The sequence below is a fragment of the Chiloscyllium punctatum genome, chromosome 6 (assembly GCF_047496795.1).
Source record: "Chiloscyllium punctatum isolate Juve2018m chromosome 6, sChiPun1.3, whole genome shotgun sequence".
NCBI lineage: Eukaryota > Metazoa > Chordata > Chondrichthyes > Orectolobiformes > Hemiscylliidae > Chiloscyllium > Chiloscyllium punctatum.
In genome coordinates this window covers 21,115,508-21,133,666 of record NC_092744.1, presented here as the reverse complement: position 1 = coordinate 21,133,666, position 18,159 = coordinate 21,115,508, and the positions used below count along the sequence as shown (strand labels likewise).

The window sequence follows — 18,159 nt, the reverse complement described above, 5'->3', positions numbered from 1 at the left end:
TCTTGTCGGCCCAGATACGGTATTGAAGGTGTTAACTCCCTGTGAGGCTGTCTATGCCACAACGGTCAGACTGATTCTAAACTAAAACAAACGAATTTACAGAATCTTACATGGATTCATGCAGTTTTTGAGTAAAGTAAAATGTAATTCTACAAGTACAACTTCACCCCATAAACTTATATATGTTTACATGTGCATGTGGGTGTGGGTGTGGGAGGGGGGGGGGCGTGGTGGGGGAGGAGGTTTATGAATGCCTATGAGAGTGTGTGTATGTGTGTGAGTGTGGTTGTGAAGGGGTTTAAGTCTGTGATAGGGTGTGCGTAGGAATGTATGCGTGAGTGTGAGAGAAGGTTTGAGTGTGTGTCTGTGTGTATGTCTGTGTGTGTGTGTGTGTGAGAGAGAGACAAGAGGGTGTGTTTGTGTCTGAATGTGTGTGTCTATGTGTGTATACAGTGCGATGAGGTCTATGAATCCCAAGTCCCTGTTGAGGCCATCCTTATGGGTACTGAACTTGGCTATCAGCCTCTGCTCGGCCACTTTTCAGTGTTAAAATCAACGAGGTAAAAACAATGACTGCAGATGCTGAAAACCAAATACTGGATTAGTGGTGCTGGAAGAGCACAGCAGTTCAGGCAGCATCCTGCTTGTTGGATGCTGCCTGAACTGCTGTGCTCTTCCAGCACCACTAATCCACTTTTCAGTGTTGCCTGTTCCGAAGTCCGCCTTGAAGGATAGTCACCCGAAGGTCCGAGGTCGAATGTCCCAGACCGCTGAAATGTTCTCCCACTGGAAGGGAACGCCCACGTATGTTGATTGTTCTGTGGTGTCCATTCATCCGTTGCCCGTAGCTTCGACTTGTTCTTTTCATTCATCCATTGCCGTGGCCTGTGTTTGGTCCGGCAGAGGATACGGGCAACGGATGAATGGACACCGCACAACAATCAACAGACAGGATTGTTCACTTCCAGTCGGAGAACACTTCAGCGGTCCGTGACATTCGGACCTCGGGTGACCGTCCTCCAAGGCGAACTTCGGGAAAGGCAACAACAAAAAGTGGCCGAGCAGTGGCTGATTGCCAAGTTCGGTACCCATGGGGATGGCCTCAACTGGGACCTTGGGTTCATGCCACACTACAGGTGACCCCATTGCACCAGAGACACACATACACACACACACACACACGCACACACACGCACACGCACACACACACTCAGACCCTCTTTCATACACTCATACACACATTTCCACACACACCCTGTCACAGACTTAAACCCCTTTACACTCACACTCACACATATACACATCCCACTCACAGGCACTCATAACGCCCCCCACCATACACACACCCACGTGCACGCACACGTTTGTGGGGTGTATTTGTACTTGTAGAATTACATTTTACTTTGCTCAAAACTGCATGGATCCATGTAAGAATCTGTAAATCCGTTTTTTTTTTACATTAGAATCAGTCTGACCATTGTGACACAGACAGCCTCACAGAAATTAACACCTTCAATACCTTATCTGGGCCGACAAGACACCAATTGTTAAAGTGCACTTGAGAATGTAACTTTTAAAAAAAAAGTTTGCGATTTACATATGTAAAAAACAAGACGGGTTTTTCAACGTATAATTTCAGTTACATCACACTGTAAACTTTTGCTATAAATTCTATGTCTTACAATCTTATTCTCCACAATCGCCTGATGAAGAAGCAGTGTTCTGACAGCTACTGCTTCCAATTAAACCTGTTGGATTATAACCTGGTGTGTGATTTTTAACCTATTTTAAAGTCCATTATTTGTTCAGATGTGTTTCGTTCAGCAGACGTAACTTTTTATCTCTCATACCCTCCCTCATAGACAATCTCTCCCTCATATACACACACATACACCCCGCACTCACATGGATACATGCACTCTCTCACACAAACCTCATCATACTCACACAAGCACTCAACCAAGCTTACACACAGGCACATGATTTGGAGATGCCGGTGTTGGACAGGGGTGTACAAAGTCTCTCACCTTTTAGAATGAACATGTTGCTTTCAGTTATTTCATATGTAAATCGCAGAATTTTAAAAATAAAAGTTACATTCTCAAATGAACTTTAACAATTGGTGTCATGACGGCTCAGTTAATGTATTTAAGGTGTGAGCTGGTCTTGTGTGAGACACTCTGTGCCACTACGGTCAGACTGATTCTAATCTAAAAAACGGATTTACAGAATCTTACATGGATTGAGCAAAGTAAATTATTGAGCAAAGTAAAATATAATTCTTCAAGAACAAATTCATCCCACAAACATATCTGTGCATGTGTTGGGGTGGGGGGTGAGGGGGTTATGAGTGTCTGCGAGAGAGTGTGCGTGTCTGTGTGTAAAGTGATATAAATCTGTGAGAGGGTGTGTGTGCGTGAGAGAGAGAGAGTGTACGTGTGAGTGTATGAGAGAGGCCTGCGTGATTTTACAAGTCTGTAGGAGTGTGTGTGTGTATAGTGCAATGCGGTCACCTGTAGCGTAACTTTTGCCTAGTTGATTTTAACCTTACTGCAAATCCTCTTGCAAGGAGGCCTACCTGGAAGAAGTTCTCCTCATCTCTCTACAAGAATCTCAGCGCCCCCCCCCCCCCCCCCCCCCCCACGCCTCCATTTATCTCTCCAGCCTGGAGGCTACCTGCCTCTATTCCTGATGAAGGGCTTTTGCCCGAAACGTCGATTTTCCTGCTCCTAGATGCTGCCTGACCTGCTGTGCCTTTCCAGCACCACTCAAATCTAGACTCTGGTTTCCAGCATCTGTAGTCCTCACTTTTGCCTGTGTGACATGAACCCAAGGTCAGGGTTGAGGCCATCCCCCGGGTACGAAACTTGGCTATCAGCCACTGCTCGTCCACTTTTCCTTGATGCCTGCCCTGGAGTCCGCCTTGGAGGACGGTCACCAGAAGGTGTCTTACGATCTTATACCTATCCATTCACCTCTCCCTCTTCAGCAACCACTTGATGAAAAAGAAGCGCTCCGAAAGCTAGTGCTTCCAAATAAACCTGTTGGACTATAGCCTGATGTTGTGTGCTTTTTAACTTTATACATGCACACACATATATATATATATATACACTCACACCACTCACATGCACACTCAACCTGTCGCTCCTACATACGCACACCTATATGCTTAAGTGGTGAATTTGCTTTTGCAGAATTACATTTTATTTTGCTCAAAAACTGCATGAATCCGTGTGAAACTATACAGAGGGTTGTCAATCTGACAGCATTAGGACACAGACAGACTTCACACCAATTGTTTAAATACTTGAGTTATCTTGAGAATATAATTTAAAAGAAGCTCTGGGATTTACATGTAAAAGAACAGAAAACGGCATGTCCCATTGTAAAAGATGAAAGTTTTAATCTAAGATTACTTGCTGTATCACATCTCAGTTGGCTCCTTTAGCTATAAATTCTGTGAGAATTATCTTATTCTCCACAGCCACCGATGAAGGAGCGGCGCTCCGAAAGCTAGTGCTTCCATATCAACCTGTTGGACCATAACCTGTTGTGTGATTTTTAACTTTGCCCAATACCGACATCTCGAAGTCATTATCTGGGTACAGTTTTTCTCCTTCCCTGGTCTGCTATCCATTATCTCTCGTTCAGCGACCTCTTCGATTTCTCTCTGTCTCGATTCCATCTATACTTTCCATTCACCTCTCCCTCTTCGGCATCAGCAACAATACCATGTTTTCCTAGTTGTTAACAGTTCTCAGGATGATCTGATTTCTACCGACAGATGCTGAGTTTGCCCGCCAATTTCTGCCTTTGGTTTGGATCTCCAGCGTTCATATGTCTTGGTTGACTGTAGACTAACAGTTCGACGCAGAGAATGTGCGTCTGCGAATCATAAACGAGCGGACTGAGCAGAAAATTACCAAAGTCATTGAGTTAAGTGCAAGCCATTACGAACGAATATAAAGGCCAACGTAAACGAAGTGCAGCTTGTGCACGAAATTCATACCCAGGTCAACATGAAATGTCACAAATTAGACATCATAAACTTGACACAAAATCGCTTTTGTATTTATTAGAACAAACACACATATGGATCGAAATGAACTAAATTGATAATTCAGCAAGAAATATTAACATTGGAAAAACAATCTCCAAAATGCGTATTTTGCGAGCAGAAATAAAGGTAAGAATTACGATTGAAGACCCTTTGCCCATCATGTTTTTCTTTGTGTTATTCTCTGGTTTCACTAAGATACTATAACATTTCGGACCAAAAATGCAGACAAGTAAACCAAAGCTTGACGCCCAAATGGCAAACACTTCGACAGCCACCGTGTACTTTCCAGGAGAGCTGACATAAGCCGGAATAAAAGTGATCCAAACAGCACAGAAGATCAGCATACTGAAAGTTATATACTTCGCGTCGTTGAAATTATCGGAAGTTTCCGGGCAAGAAAAGCTAACAGGAAGCACACAATGCAGAGAAGACCGATATAGCCAGATACAAAATAAAAGGCTTTTAAAGAGCCCATTTCACATTCCAAAATAATGATATCTCTATAATAGGTCGTGTTTTTCACTGGAAAGGGAGGTGGTACAATGAGCCAGCTCGTGCAAATTAAACCTTGAAGAAATGTAAGAATGAATACACCTATCCTTTGCTGCAGGGTCCAAACCAATTCATCAAGTTGTTGTTGGGAAGAGTTGCTTTAAAAGCGATCACAAGAACCGTTTTCCCCAAAATACAGGAAATACAGAAAACAAATACAATTCCAAATACTGTCCGCCGCCACATGCAGGGCCATCCGGTCGGTTTCCCAATGAAGGTAAGTGAGCACAGAAAGCAAAGCGTTAGGGCAAAGAGAAGGAGGAAGCTCAGCTCCGAATTTTTCGCTCAAACTATAGGGTTTCCCGATACCGGTAGAATACGCTAGCTGTCGCCAGTGCAAGGCAAGCTCCCACTAAAGCAAGTGTCACGAAGACGTAGCCCAGAGCCTCTTGAAACGAAAGAAATTCAATCTTTTTGGGAATACATCGATCTTTTTGTTGATTCGACCAGTATTCCGAAGGGCACTTCACGCAATCGGTGGAATCTGAAACAATATTTTTTTATATATTCGAAAATTATACTGGCAACAAGATAACATAGCATTCGGCCCAATGTTTGTGCATAGGTGTGGTGTTGCAAATCTTGCCGTCGGCGCACACCGCGCAATCAAAACAACATATTGGCTGAGCTTTCCTGCTGACCTGTCTTGTTCCGGGAGGACAAGGTTCTGAGCAAAGGGCACTTGGAATCTAAGACAAAGGAAGTAATGCCATGTTATCCGTGTAATGGATTCACAGCGTAACACACATGGAAATGTTCGTATTTTGTCATTGAGAGAAGTATACGATAAGGCCTGGTAGTTTATTCGTCGACTGTGATCTGTAAGCTTACTCCTTCAAAATTTTTAAATGTTGATGGATCAACACGTTGCTACCACCAGCACCACCAATACTATTCCTCTCGCAGGCAGTCCATTCAAGATCAAGACAATTCTCTGGGCGTTATAATTTGTATCTAAGGTATTCGTGCTAGGCTTAGTCAAGCTTCTGCCGTGGAAGTTGCCGTCCAAGTGGCACACAGCTTTGGTTTGACAATTATTTGGTTTTTTTTCATTCACATTCAATCAATCTCAGTTAAATTCCAGCCAATGGCAGTGGAGATGGACCAGCATCAGCTGGTTGCGGTTTTTGTAGAAGACGGTTTAACAATGTTTAGTCAACAGTAATTTGGAATAAATCCTTGTCTGCCTAATGCCTCACACGGACCATCGCGAAGTTTATAATGCCCATCAATGACAAACTGCCATTTTAGCTAACGGATATTTTATTTAAAATGAAGTTATGTGCAATTGAATGTGTACCTTTCTAATATTGTTTTCAAATACCAAACACTTGGCAAAATATCAACAATATTGTTCTCCCTGTCAAATTCCTTATTAGTGCAGAGACAGGTTAGCACTTGCATCGAACATAATGTTGACAAACACTGTTTTAATACATTACAGAATCAACATTCTGAATGTTTTAAATATGATTATAGAAAATCGAAAAGTAAAATGAGAGAGAACTGACTGCAAGATGGATTGCATCATCACGAGTGATTTCTTTCCAGTGTGAGCACAACCTCGATGCTGTGGTCAATGATTTAAAAAAATGCAAGTTACAAGTTGCTTCGGAAGGTATAGTTCAGGAATTGGTTGTTGGCAACACAGATTGCATTCAATAAAATGTATGCTTATTTGTAGAACTTATTTCATAAAGTGGTTGGAGGAGTCTTGATAACGTAAAGTTGAGAGCTAGCGGTGAAACTTTCTGAAACATTCAATGGAGGTTTGGCATTTTCTCAAACTAAGAATTGCTAGCTTCGCATGCTTTACACCATTCTCTGAACAAACTCTGACTACAGCTGACGTAATCCCACCTGAAGCAGTCATCTTCTCTCTACACAGAGTGAGACCGGCAAGAGATTGCAAATACATGGGATTGAGTTAAGTGTGGGAGTTTAAATGTACAAATCGTCATCTTTTGAAATCTGTGGGTAAGGTAAAGGTAGACATTTAAGGATTGTATTTTAATTTCTTTCAGGCCTAACGAAAGTTTAAGCAAACTCTCCTAGTGCTGTAGCTACTTCATCAAATTAAGCTAATTCAGTAAGTTGGTTAGATCTGATTCTTGTAGCTGGGCAGGCCTTATGCTATAAAAGCTAGGCCTAAGCACTCGCAGCACTATTTGCCTTCAGCAAGAGAGTACAAACACTGGGAAGTGAGTTAACTGTGAGTTTAGGCAAGTGGCAGAAGCAGAGCTTGAACTAGTCTGGCAGAGGGGTAGGACCCTAAGCAGTAGTGAGACAAGAGAGAAGGGTGAGGCTGGTACAGAAGTTAAATACAGAAGAATAAAACAGAGAACGTGGTAAAAGATTGATGAATGAAAATGTATTTGTTTCCGGGATGGGACCATTCGCCGCCGCCGATTCGCCGCCGCCGATTAGCCACTTGCCGAAGACGTTTAGCCACCGCCCATTGGCCACTGAGGACGATAAACCACCGCAAATATTTGTAACTCATTTTTAATTATATAAACCAATAAAATGATATTTATTTTACCTCTTTTTTATCAATATGTACTATGTAGTTGTGTAAATAAATGGGGACTGAGAAGTATGAAAGAACAGGCGGGAAGGAAAACAATCAGTACATATATATTTCCGGTGGCGAATAGTCTCCAGAGGTCAAACGACCCCAGTGGAGAAACGCTGGTGGCGAACGGGCAGTGCCTAATCGGCGGCGGCGGCGGCGAATGTACCGTGGCGAATCGTCACCAACCCATTAATTTCAATGCGTGACTGATTGGGCAAATGAACTCATGACGTGGATGGAAAAATGAGACTGCTGCAGCATAGCTTTACGGAAACATGGTTGAGGGAGGGACAGGACTGGCAGCTCAATGTTGAGGGGTTCAGATGCCATTGGAAGCTTAGAAGAAGCAGAGACAAGAGAGGAAGGAAAATTGTGCTTTTGGTTTGGGAAAATATCATAGCAGTACTTTGGATATTCCTGGGAAGTTGTCTATTGAAGCTATACGGGTGGAACTGAGAAATAAGAAGTGGGATTGCACTATAGGCCCCTCAGTGGTCAGTGTAAAATTGAGAAGTAGATTTGCCGGGATATTGGAGATACCTATACGAATAATATCATTGTCATAGGAGTGGATTTTAACTTCCCAAACAAACTAGGAATGCTCTAATATTAAAGGGTTTGGATGGGCAAGAAATTGGTAAGTGTGTTCAATTTAAAAACGTGTTCAATTAATATGTAGATGGTTTCACTGGAGAAGGGGCAAAGGTCAACCCCCTTTTATGAATTAAGGAAGGTAAGTGGCTAATTGATTGATTGTTGCCACATGTACAGAGGTAAATGAAAAGCTTTGTTTACAAGTAGTACAGGCGGATCATAGTAAGCAAGGTTGTAAAGAACAAAAGAGATTTAGACAGAGGCAAAAAGCTAACAATGCACAGGGCATACGCTTGGCGAGATCAACGTTAGCAAGATCAGTATTATTTGAGGTTAGAGATTCTATTCGTTAGTCTAAAAGGTGTTAGTGGGAGAGCACTTTGGGATCAGGCACCATAATTCTATTAACTTTCAAATAGTTATGGGAAAGGATAGGCCCGGCTCACAAGTGAAATTTCTAAATTGTCGCAAGACTGACCTTAATGGCATTAGGCGGGTACTTTGAAAAGTTGACTGGAGAGGCTATTTACAGGTAAAGGAATGTCTGCCAAGCGGGATACTTTCAAGGGTGAGATATTGAGAGTTCAGGGACAGCGAGTTCCTGTTAGATTAAAGGACAAGGCTGGCAGGAATAAGGAGCACTGAATGATCAGAGATATTGAGGGCCTCGTGAAGAAAAAGAAGGAGGCATAGAGTCATGGAGATGTACAGCATGGAAACAGACCCTTCAGCCCAACCCATCCATGCCGATCAGACATCCCAACACAATCTAGTCCCACCTGCCAGCACTCAGCCCATATCCCTCCAAACTCTTCCTATTCATATACCCATCCAAGTGCCTCTTAAACGTTGCAATTGTACCAGCATCCACCACTTCTCTGGCACCTCATTCCATGCACGTACCATCCCCTGTGTGAAAAAGTTGCCCCTTAGGTCTTTTTTATATCTTTCCCCTCTCACCCTAAACGCATGCCTTCTAGTTTTGGACTCCCCCACCCCAGGAAAAAGACTTTATCTATTTACCCTACCCATTCCCTCATGATTTTGTAAACCTCTATAAAGTCATCCCTCAGCCTCTGACGCTCCAGCGAAAACAGCCGCAGCCTATTCAGCCTCTCCCTATAGCTCAAATCCTCCAACCCTGGCAACATCTTGGTAAATCTTTTCTGAACACTTTCAAGTTTCGCAACATCTTTCCGATAGGAAGGAGACCAGAATTGCCCGCAATATTCCAACAGTGGCCTAACCAATGTCATGTACAGCCGCCACATGACCTCCCAACTCCTGTACTCAATACTCTGACCAATAAAGGAAAGCATACCAAACGCCTTCTTCACTATCCTATCTAACCGTGGCTCCACTTTCAAGGAGCTATGAACCTGCACTCCAAGGTCTCTTTGTTCAGCAACACTCCCTAGGACCTTCCCATTAAGTGTATAGGTCCTGCTAAGATTTGCTTTCCCAAAATGCAGCACCTCGTATTTATCTAAATTAAACTCCATCTGCCACTTTTCGGCCCATTAGCCCATCTGATCAAGATCCTGTTGTAATCTGAGGTAACCTTCTTCGCTGTCCACTACACCTGCAATTTTGGTGTCATCTGCAAACTTACTAACTGTACCTCTTATGGTCGCATTCAAATCATTTATGTAAATGACAAAAAGCAGAGGCCCCAGCACCGATCCTTGTGGCACTACACTGGCCATAGGCCTCCAGTCTGAAAAACAACCCTCCACCTGGGGATTTATCCACCTTTATGTGTTTCAAGATATACAGCACTTCCTCCTCTGTAATATGGACATTTTGCAAGATGTCACCATCTATTTCCCTACAGTCTATATCTTTCATATCCTTTTCCACAGTAAATATTGATGAAAAATACTCGTTTAGTATCTCCCCCATTTTCTGTGGCTCCACACAAAAGCCGCCTTGCTAATCTTTGAGTGGCCCTATTCTCTCCCTAGTTACCCTTTTATCCTTAATATATTTGTGAAAACCCTTTGGATTCTCCTTATTTCTATTTGCCAAAGCTATCCGATGTCCCCTTTTGGCCCTCCTGATTTCCCTCTTTAGTATACTCCTACTGCCTTTATACTCTTCTAAGAATCCACTCGATCTATCCTGGCTATACCTGACATAGGCTTACTTCTTTTTCTTAGCCAAACTCTTAATTTCTTTCGTCATCCAGCATTCCCTATACCTACCAGCTTTCCCTTTGTCAGGTATAGACGGCAGGAGTCAATTGTATCATTGACAGCTGAGGGCGAGGGGATGGAAGACTGGGGGAGAGGGGGCTAATGTTGTGCCATTATTTAAGTAAAGCTACAAGGACAAGGCAAGGAACTGCAGGCTTGTGAGTATGACGTCGGTAATGAGAAGTTGTTGGAGGGGATTCTGAGAGACAACATCTAAATGTTAGTACTGGTTAGGAATAGTCAGCATGGCATTGTGTGTGGAAAATCGTGTCTTTCAAATGTGATTGAGCTTTTTCTGAAGAGGTGACCAAGAAGATTGATGAAGACAGAACAGTAGACGTTGAACTGCATGGAATTACCAAGGCCTTCGACAAGGTTCCAATTGGACTGCTTGGTGAGGTTAGAGTATATGGCATCCGGGGAAAGTTAGCCAATTGACTTGATGGGAGTGGTGCTAGAGGGTTGTTTTTCGAACTTGAGCCCCGTGACCAGCATTGTATCACAAAGATCAGTGTTGTGTCCACAGTTGTTTATCGTTCATAGAAATGATTTGGATGAGAATATAGGAAGCAGGGAATCATTCCCCAGATGTGTTACAACATTTATAACTCCAAGAGCGTGTACTTTCTCCACTTCTATTCTATGAAGGCCTTTCTTGGCGTTAAAATCCTGCTTTCAGCTCACACTTCTGAAATAAAATGAACTTGACAATTGGCTGCAACAAACACATCCAGAACTTGCTGGAGAAACTCAGCAAGTCCCTCCACATCTATGAAGGGAAAACACAGCCGACAGTTTGAGTCCTGGCACCCATCGTCTCGGCTCTAAACTCTCCAAATAGATGTACATTGACATATCCCAACTCACTTAGGAATTAAAAGAATGGAGAATTCAAAAACGAATGCCATGATCTCGTGTCGTATGATCACAATTAGATTTTATATTTGCAATAAAAAACAATTAGAAATGGAGAACGAAAACTGTTTTCCCACCTGTTGAACTGCACTTAAATATTTACAGTGAGAAGGGGGAATAAATTGTTAAATTTTGACGAGTTAAGAGAAGTGCAAAAATGAACATTAGTATGCTAGCAAACTACTTAGTTGCATATAAAATTATAAGAAAGGACAATTAATAATGGATTTACCAGTAATGTCACGGTCTAACAATTCGTAAAAACACATGCAGCTTCTTTTCAATTTTTTAAATCTAAGTCGCAATTTTTATGATGATTTCACTGCGTCAATCATAAGGAAAATACCTGCTTTCCAGTGGAGCTCCACACAATATCACCAATATTCAGGACAAGTCCTTGTCCCTCTGGCACTGAGCCTTCATAATATCCAATATTTACAATTGCAAGTGCACCTTCCAAATTCATTTGTAAATTTACTAATTCATAGGTTGGTACTGGATCACCATTTTCATCAAAATATACGACCTCCCCAGTCCGAGCAGTGAAATTTACCAAGTGAAGGTAAAGGAGCTAAAGGAGAACAATGTAAGGCATATAAGCTTTTGGCTGTCAGTTGGATACATTCGGTAAAATTCATTTTAACAAATGAACATCGTTAATTTAGAAATAAATGATATCACAAACTATTATCCAGAGAGGAACAAATAAAGCTTGAAGATCCATCTTCTATTTTTACACGTTTCTGATCTTCGTACTCAGATTAAGATACCAATATTAGTCTGAAAGGGTCTAACTGACGAAATTTGGGGCATAGTCCCAGTCAAGAGATTTTACTGACGGTGCATAGTAGCTCCAAGTGAGTGCTGAATTTTCCGTGCGACTCACACCAAGGGTTAGGCTGACAACTAAGGCCACTGCAATACTCTGAAAAGTGGAAATTAGCCATTAGCTACGTAAGAACAAAACTTAACACTGATATTCTGGGCATTTATCACAATGTTATTAGTGGCACTTTATTGGATACAATTTAGCGTTTCTGTTTTCTACATCACAGAGGTGCCTAAACTTCACAAGCCCTTCAATGTCTAGAGGGTGTAGCTGAATGATTTGAGGCTTTGCGGTTCCATACAATAATGTCCCTTAAGATTTGATGTTCACCTTTCTAGTGTGAGTGAATTTCCAATATTTCTAATATTCAAATTTTATTTTGGTATAGATGATATATATTTTGGTAATATTGGAATGATTTTCGCTCATTCTCTGGGGGAAATATTGAATCTTTCCAAATAAAGACTGATTGTGAAAAGGGAACTGTGAAAAAGTCTACAAGTGCAGGTGGGACAACATACTCATCAACACTTAATGGCATCAATGGGATCTGTCTGAAGTAAAACGAAATATTTTCCTACCTGCCAGGGTTCAAAGCTTGAAATATGAGCACATGTATTATTTATACATGGCCATTGCCTTCTTCACATCTCAGCATATCGTCAAGTGCATGAGCGACAGAATAGACGGCTTTGTACACATGGTAGGAACTTCCGTCCATTATCACTGGAAGATAAACATTTTCTAATCCATCTAAATGTTCATTCCCTGTGCATGGCCGCACTTGAAGTGCAGAATTTAGGGTCTCTGTCGTGTCGCCTGTCGTTAAAGAGCACGAGAATACAGTCTCCCAAAACGTCTTCACAAAACACCTTTCAGGAAACCTAGAAGGATGAATTTTCATAAGATAATCTCTGAGGCCGGCTATTTCTGTCCTTGGGTTTCTGGACCAATGGCTCCAATGAGAAACTTTCCTTCTTCAGGTGAGAATATATCTTTGGTTACCCACCCTTCACTTCCAATCCATTGTATCCCCGTCACATTTTGGCGCAAAATCTCTTTAACTAACACTCGCATATCTCCACTATCCAGGAATCCAACCACAACCTTTGTGGTTGCCTCTTTCATTGCGTGCACCATTTTGCTGATTTTCTCGGCGGGATCGGTTCTGTAAAACGATTCAGAATACGCGATGTAAACACCAATTTTTTTGAGCTTCTTCAACAAATGTTTTCATCCCAAAATTCCCATACTCTGTGTTGCTTCTAACTGTGCCAATCCAATTCCATCCAAAGGTTTTCACGAATTCAGCTAGAAGTTTGGACTGATGTTTGTCGTTTGGTATCGTTCGAAAGAAAGTCGGGTATTCTTGTTTATCACTCAGACAGGAGCAAGTGGAGAAGTAACTGATCTGCAGGGAAAGCGAGAATATATGAAAACATGCCTTCACCGTTTTTGGAATTTTTTTTGGAACTGTTCTACTTCAAGATCTTCGTTATCAATTAATCTTATTTTTTGCATATAAATGCAATATTAAATCTTTACACGGATAATTGGAAGCAATCAAACAAAATAAATCATTTGCCGAATTTAAAAAGCGACAATTGACAAGCAGAAAATTATTAGTAGTCACTATTGTAGTTGCATGAGAACTATCTAGGAATGGAATTTTGTACTAGAATATTAAACATCGTCTGAAATAACTTTATTTTTAGATTTCAGTATCGCTACGTGTTGTGTCTATGCATACATAAGCGAAGCATTGGCATAAGGTAGGTGGTGGCACGGTTATAATATCGTTCGATACATCATCCACAATAGAAGAGTTAGGGGATATGGGTTCGAATCTCACTGCGACAGGTCGTAAAATTCGAATTCATAAAATCTGGAATGTCCAAAAAAATCTACTACGGTGACATTTTGAGCTCCACGGTGGCTCAGTGGTTTGCACCGTTGCTTCACAGCGTCAAAGACCCAGGATCGATGGCTGGCTGTCTGTGTGGAGTGCGCATGTTCTCCCCGTGTCTGTGTGGGTTTCCGCCGGGCGCTCTCTTTTGGTCCCACAGTCCAAAGGCTAGGTGAATCATAATAAATGCGGGGTAAGGGGACACAGTATATGCTCGATGGGCCAAATTGCCTTTATCAACGATATCAGATTCTATGATTCTAAGGGCGTTGTAAAAATGCAGTCAAGTGTGTGGCATATTACCATCGGAATTCCGAAAGAGAATACTGTCCTTACGGCTGCAATAGAGGACGTGGGTATATCACAACCAATAATGGCTGCGACATTGGAGAAACCTTCACACATAGGATATAGAATTAGTCCTGGCTCTCCCTTCACCAAAGCCAGCGCTGCTTTGGATGCAATCGCCGTGGTCGAGCAGTCATCGTAGATCTCATACCCCAGAGTGATATTGGGAAGTGGAGCTTTACTCTGGTTTATTTCTTCTACAGCAAATATCATGGTCTGCACCAGGCGAAAGCTTGAGATATCGAAACTGCGAAGCAGATATAAAAGGAAATGATATTCATATTTTATTCATCATCCAATTATGCAGATCTCATTCACCTAGATCTTCCAATCGCGTATAGACGCTCACCTCAACTGAGAACCGCAATGGAAACGCAAATTCCGATCAACCGACTTCCGCTGGAGCTTGCGGTTTGCCAGAAAGGCCTTCCAGGGAACGCATGATCGTGACACGAACGGATTACATCAGTGGCCGATTGTCCACCACGTGCCCAGCTATGTACCCTGACTTACTTCGGGTTTGCAAGTGTTAAAAATACTGAACGCCAGCGGGAGTTTCAAAGCAGCCAGGGCACGCCCGACCTCAGCCGGATTCCCGTGGAACGTGTCGGCAACAGCCCCTGCAGACTCACTCCTCTCCATTCCCCAGCTTTCTGCATAAATTAAGCGCGATTTACATCAGGGACACTGTCCGTTTACATCCCGGGCTCTGCCAACACCCACTCTCCCAGCATTATCAACATCCAGCGTCCCTTTATCTATCAATTCCGAATCTACTTACAACCCGTCCCCTGTGCTCGCACCTCTCCCCAAGCACCCTATCCCAAACCACGCGCTGCTCATCTCTTGCCCCCCCCTATTCTGGACCTATTCGCTGTTTGACTGGTCGGTGGAAGTACAATTAAACCGTTGAATGAGTGAATACTTGCAAGTGCCTGCAAATACTTAAAGGCGCAGAGCACATCCGGAAACATGTAAAACTTCTGGAATCATTTGCAAATAGATATCATTATCTAGAAACAAACTTAAAACGCTTAAAATACATTTTAAAAATAGATCATACAAACAGTTATAAAACACTGCGCGTCCTTTAGCCCCATGGCTTCCTCCAACGACCTCAAAGGGAATGCAGGTCCGCACTATCGGCGTATTGCTATAGGCCTTCGCAAAAACTTTGACTGAGCTCAGACAGGAAGTTCCAAGGCCGAACCAAAGTTTAAAAAAAACTAAATGCCTCTGCTTTCATCGTGACCGGATGGTGCGCATATATTTCGGAAAAGTTAATGACGTGATGATTTCTAGTAATGGTATTCTGCACAAAATTGTACATTCTCTCTCTATCCATTCTTTCAGAACCTTTCATTATGCGAAATAGCTCTGTTAGGTCACTCTCAGCTTTGATTCCTACCAGAAAATAACCATACCTCGTCCATCCTTTTCTGATAGGAACCCATACATTTCCAGCACTATCCTTGTAATTTATCTTTGCACAATCTTCAACTGTCTCCTTTATCTAATAAGATGAGCAGAACTGCATGTGGTACAGTTAGCGCAGTCTAATTGATGCTCAATGCATCAGAATCTTCCTACGTTGCAGTTTGAGCACTCTTCAAATCAAACTTTTTGTTTTAGTGTGCTTCCTAGACACCTTGCTAACTTGTCACATAGCATTTAGGGATTACAAAGTTAAAAATCACACAACACCAGGTCCAACAGGTTTAATTGGAAGCACACTAGCTTTCGGAGCGACGCTCCTTCATCAGGTGGTAGTCTCCAAATCATTTAGGGATTAGTCTATTTGTTTTGCAAATCCTCCCATTTTCCGCGACTGCACCTGGGTGCACGTTCAAACTAATGCGATCTCTCTATTCTTCATAGCAAAATGGACAAAACAGCATATGTATCTGTTTAGTCATCTAACAGGGTGATAAACAAGCAGAAGTGCATTTACACGATGACACGTGCAATGCAGTTAGTGCAACTAAAATTAATAAGGGTCCATTGGATATATTCATTACCACTTATTTGCCCATCTGCAAATTTATTATTCTCTCCTGCAATTAGTTGCAGTCGCCTCAAAATTCATAAACTCTACCCCTAGGTTTGTCATTCGTATCTGTAGAAATTGTGTTCTGGATTATCAAGTCCAAATCGATAATGCAAGCTGCGCTGATACCTGCTCTGATGCGAACGAAAGATCACTTCCCAACTTCTCCCACTCTGAACAACAACTCTTTGTTCTCACTTTCTGCTTTCTGTCTTAACGAAAATTAGTAATCCACTTTCTTCTGACTCCACGTTGTCGGACTTCATTTAGTCTATTTTGAGGCACCTTAACGAAGGTATTTTGAAATCCCATATAAATAGCGTCCACGCTCTTTCCCTATTAACTCCTCGCGAAATCAAAATAATTAGACAAGATAGGAAATATATTTTTGCATCAATGATATGGCTATTGTTATATTTCCAATTTCTGCATTTTTTCATCTTCACGGGTGTCAGGTTTTCATTATATTTCCAATGACTGATGTTCAGCTGGCTGATTTGTCATTTTCTTTTCCAGTTTATGTGATGTACATCTGAAATATTGCAATGATTTTTTTTCCTGTTTAAAAATAGAGACACAGAGTAAAGCTGTCTGCTATGTCGCCCCTAGATTCATATAAACTGAATGTCCGCGATCAAACTGGACTTTGCTTAATATATCCAATAGAAGCTTATTAATTTTAGTTGCACTTTCCACGTTGCAAGTGTCAATCTGTAAATGTACGTCTCCTTGTTTTATCTGCCTGGTAGATGACGAAAACAAAATACGTATTTATATCTATTTCTAGCAACACTCCCAGCACAGCCTTTCTATTTATGGATGTATCTCTAGAACATTTTACGCTGCTGGGTCAAGTTAATATCGTAGCACCTCTTTGTCTTCTTAGTTACCCTTTATAGTTCTCTTCTCAGCTCTTTGTCTTCTCTCTGATCATTCACATCTCTTCTATGTAAATAACATATGCCCTTTTCCTAGGCTTCAGTTGTTCCCACGTGTTTATTCGGCCAAGCAGGTAGTTCGTTCTTTCCTTTTAACGGAACATATTTTCCAGCACGACTTTGAGTATCTTTTCAAATCTTTCCAATTGCTTTCCTACATCGTTTTTTGTGAATACTATTGCCCATTTTATTTTCCCAAGTTCTCAGCCTCTCAAAGTCAACTTTCGCACAATCTTTTCTCGATTTCAACATTATTTTCATTCTCCATCACGTTGTCGCTTACGATCTCTGTTATCTAGACATGGCCTAGACATTATTTCTCTGTTTCTTTCTTCATGACGAGGTCCGAGAGCGAATCTTCACCTGTTGAGCTTTTTCTATCCTAAAATTCGAGTGTCTAATTAGCTGAAACATAGAGAATGCTGAAGAAACTCGGTAGGTCTGCCAGCTCTGATTCCTGATGAAGGGCTCCTGCCCGAAACGTCGATTTTCCTGCTCTTCGGATGCTGTCTGACTTGCTGTGTTTTTCCAGCAACACTCTCTCATGTCTAATTCGCTGACAAGTAAAGCTGAAAGTGAATTAGGTATAAAGCGTAATATATTTACAAAGTGTGCGCAACTATCCATCGAAAACAGTTTATAACTTCGTGGCATTCTTATGTTTTTGCTCAGTCCCAATGAAATCCAATGCCGGACCCCATCTGTTCATCTTACGTGACGAGAACATCGGTGATAAATAAGAACACAACGATTTACGATATATGCTGGAAGTTGATGTCAGGGTAACTGCACCAGTGTTTCAGGCATTTTAACACAACTTTGCCGAATATTGTTCGGCTATTATTTAAAGATAAACACAGAAAATTGCTTAACTGAATCCATTGACATCACTGCTGGCACACAGTGTTTCTAATTAATACCTTCGTGTATATATTCAGTGTATGCTTTACACATACTGTTTGGGATTCCTTTAGAAATCTTTTGAGTACATTACTATTTTTACAGTGCAAGGGCAATAAAGAAAAGTTCGTCAACAAATCAATATCGTTACAAGTGACCGTTGTTACCTTAAACACAAACACACAGAATGCTGAAGAGACTCAGTTGGTCTGCCAGCACGCGTGAAGAGAGAAACAGAGTCAACGTTTCGAGTCTAATCTGATTTCTCGCGAAATCATTTTGCCCTTACGTCCAAAT

General features: G+C 41.7%; 1 pseudogene; it reads right to left on the bottom strand.

Annotated features, from left to right (window-relative positions):
• Positions 1-4,110: 4,110 nt before the first annotated feature.
• Positions 4,111-14,619, bottom strand: LOC140478613 (extracellular calcium-sensing receptor-like; annotated as a pseudogene).
• Positions 14,620-18,159: the final 3,540 nt, after the last annotated feature.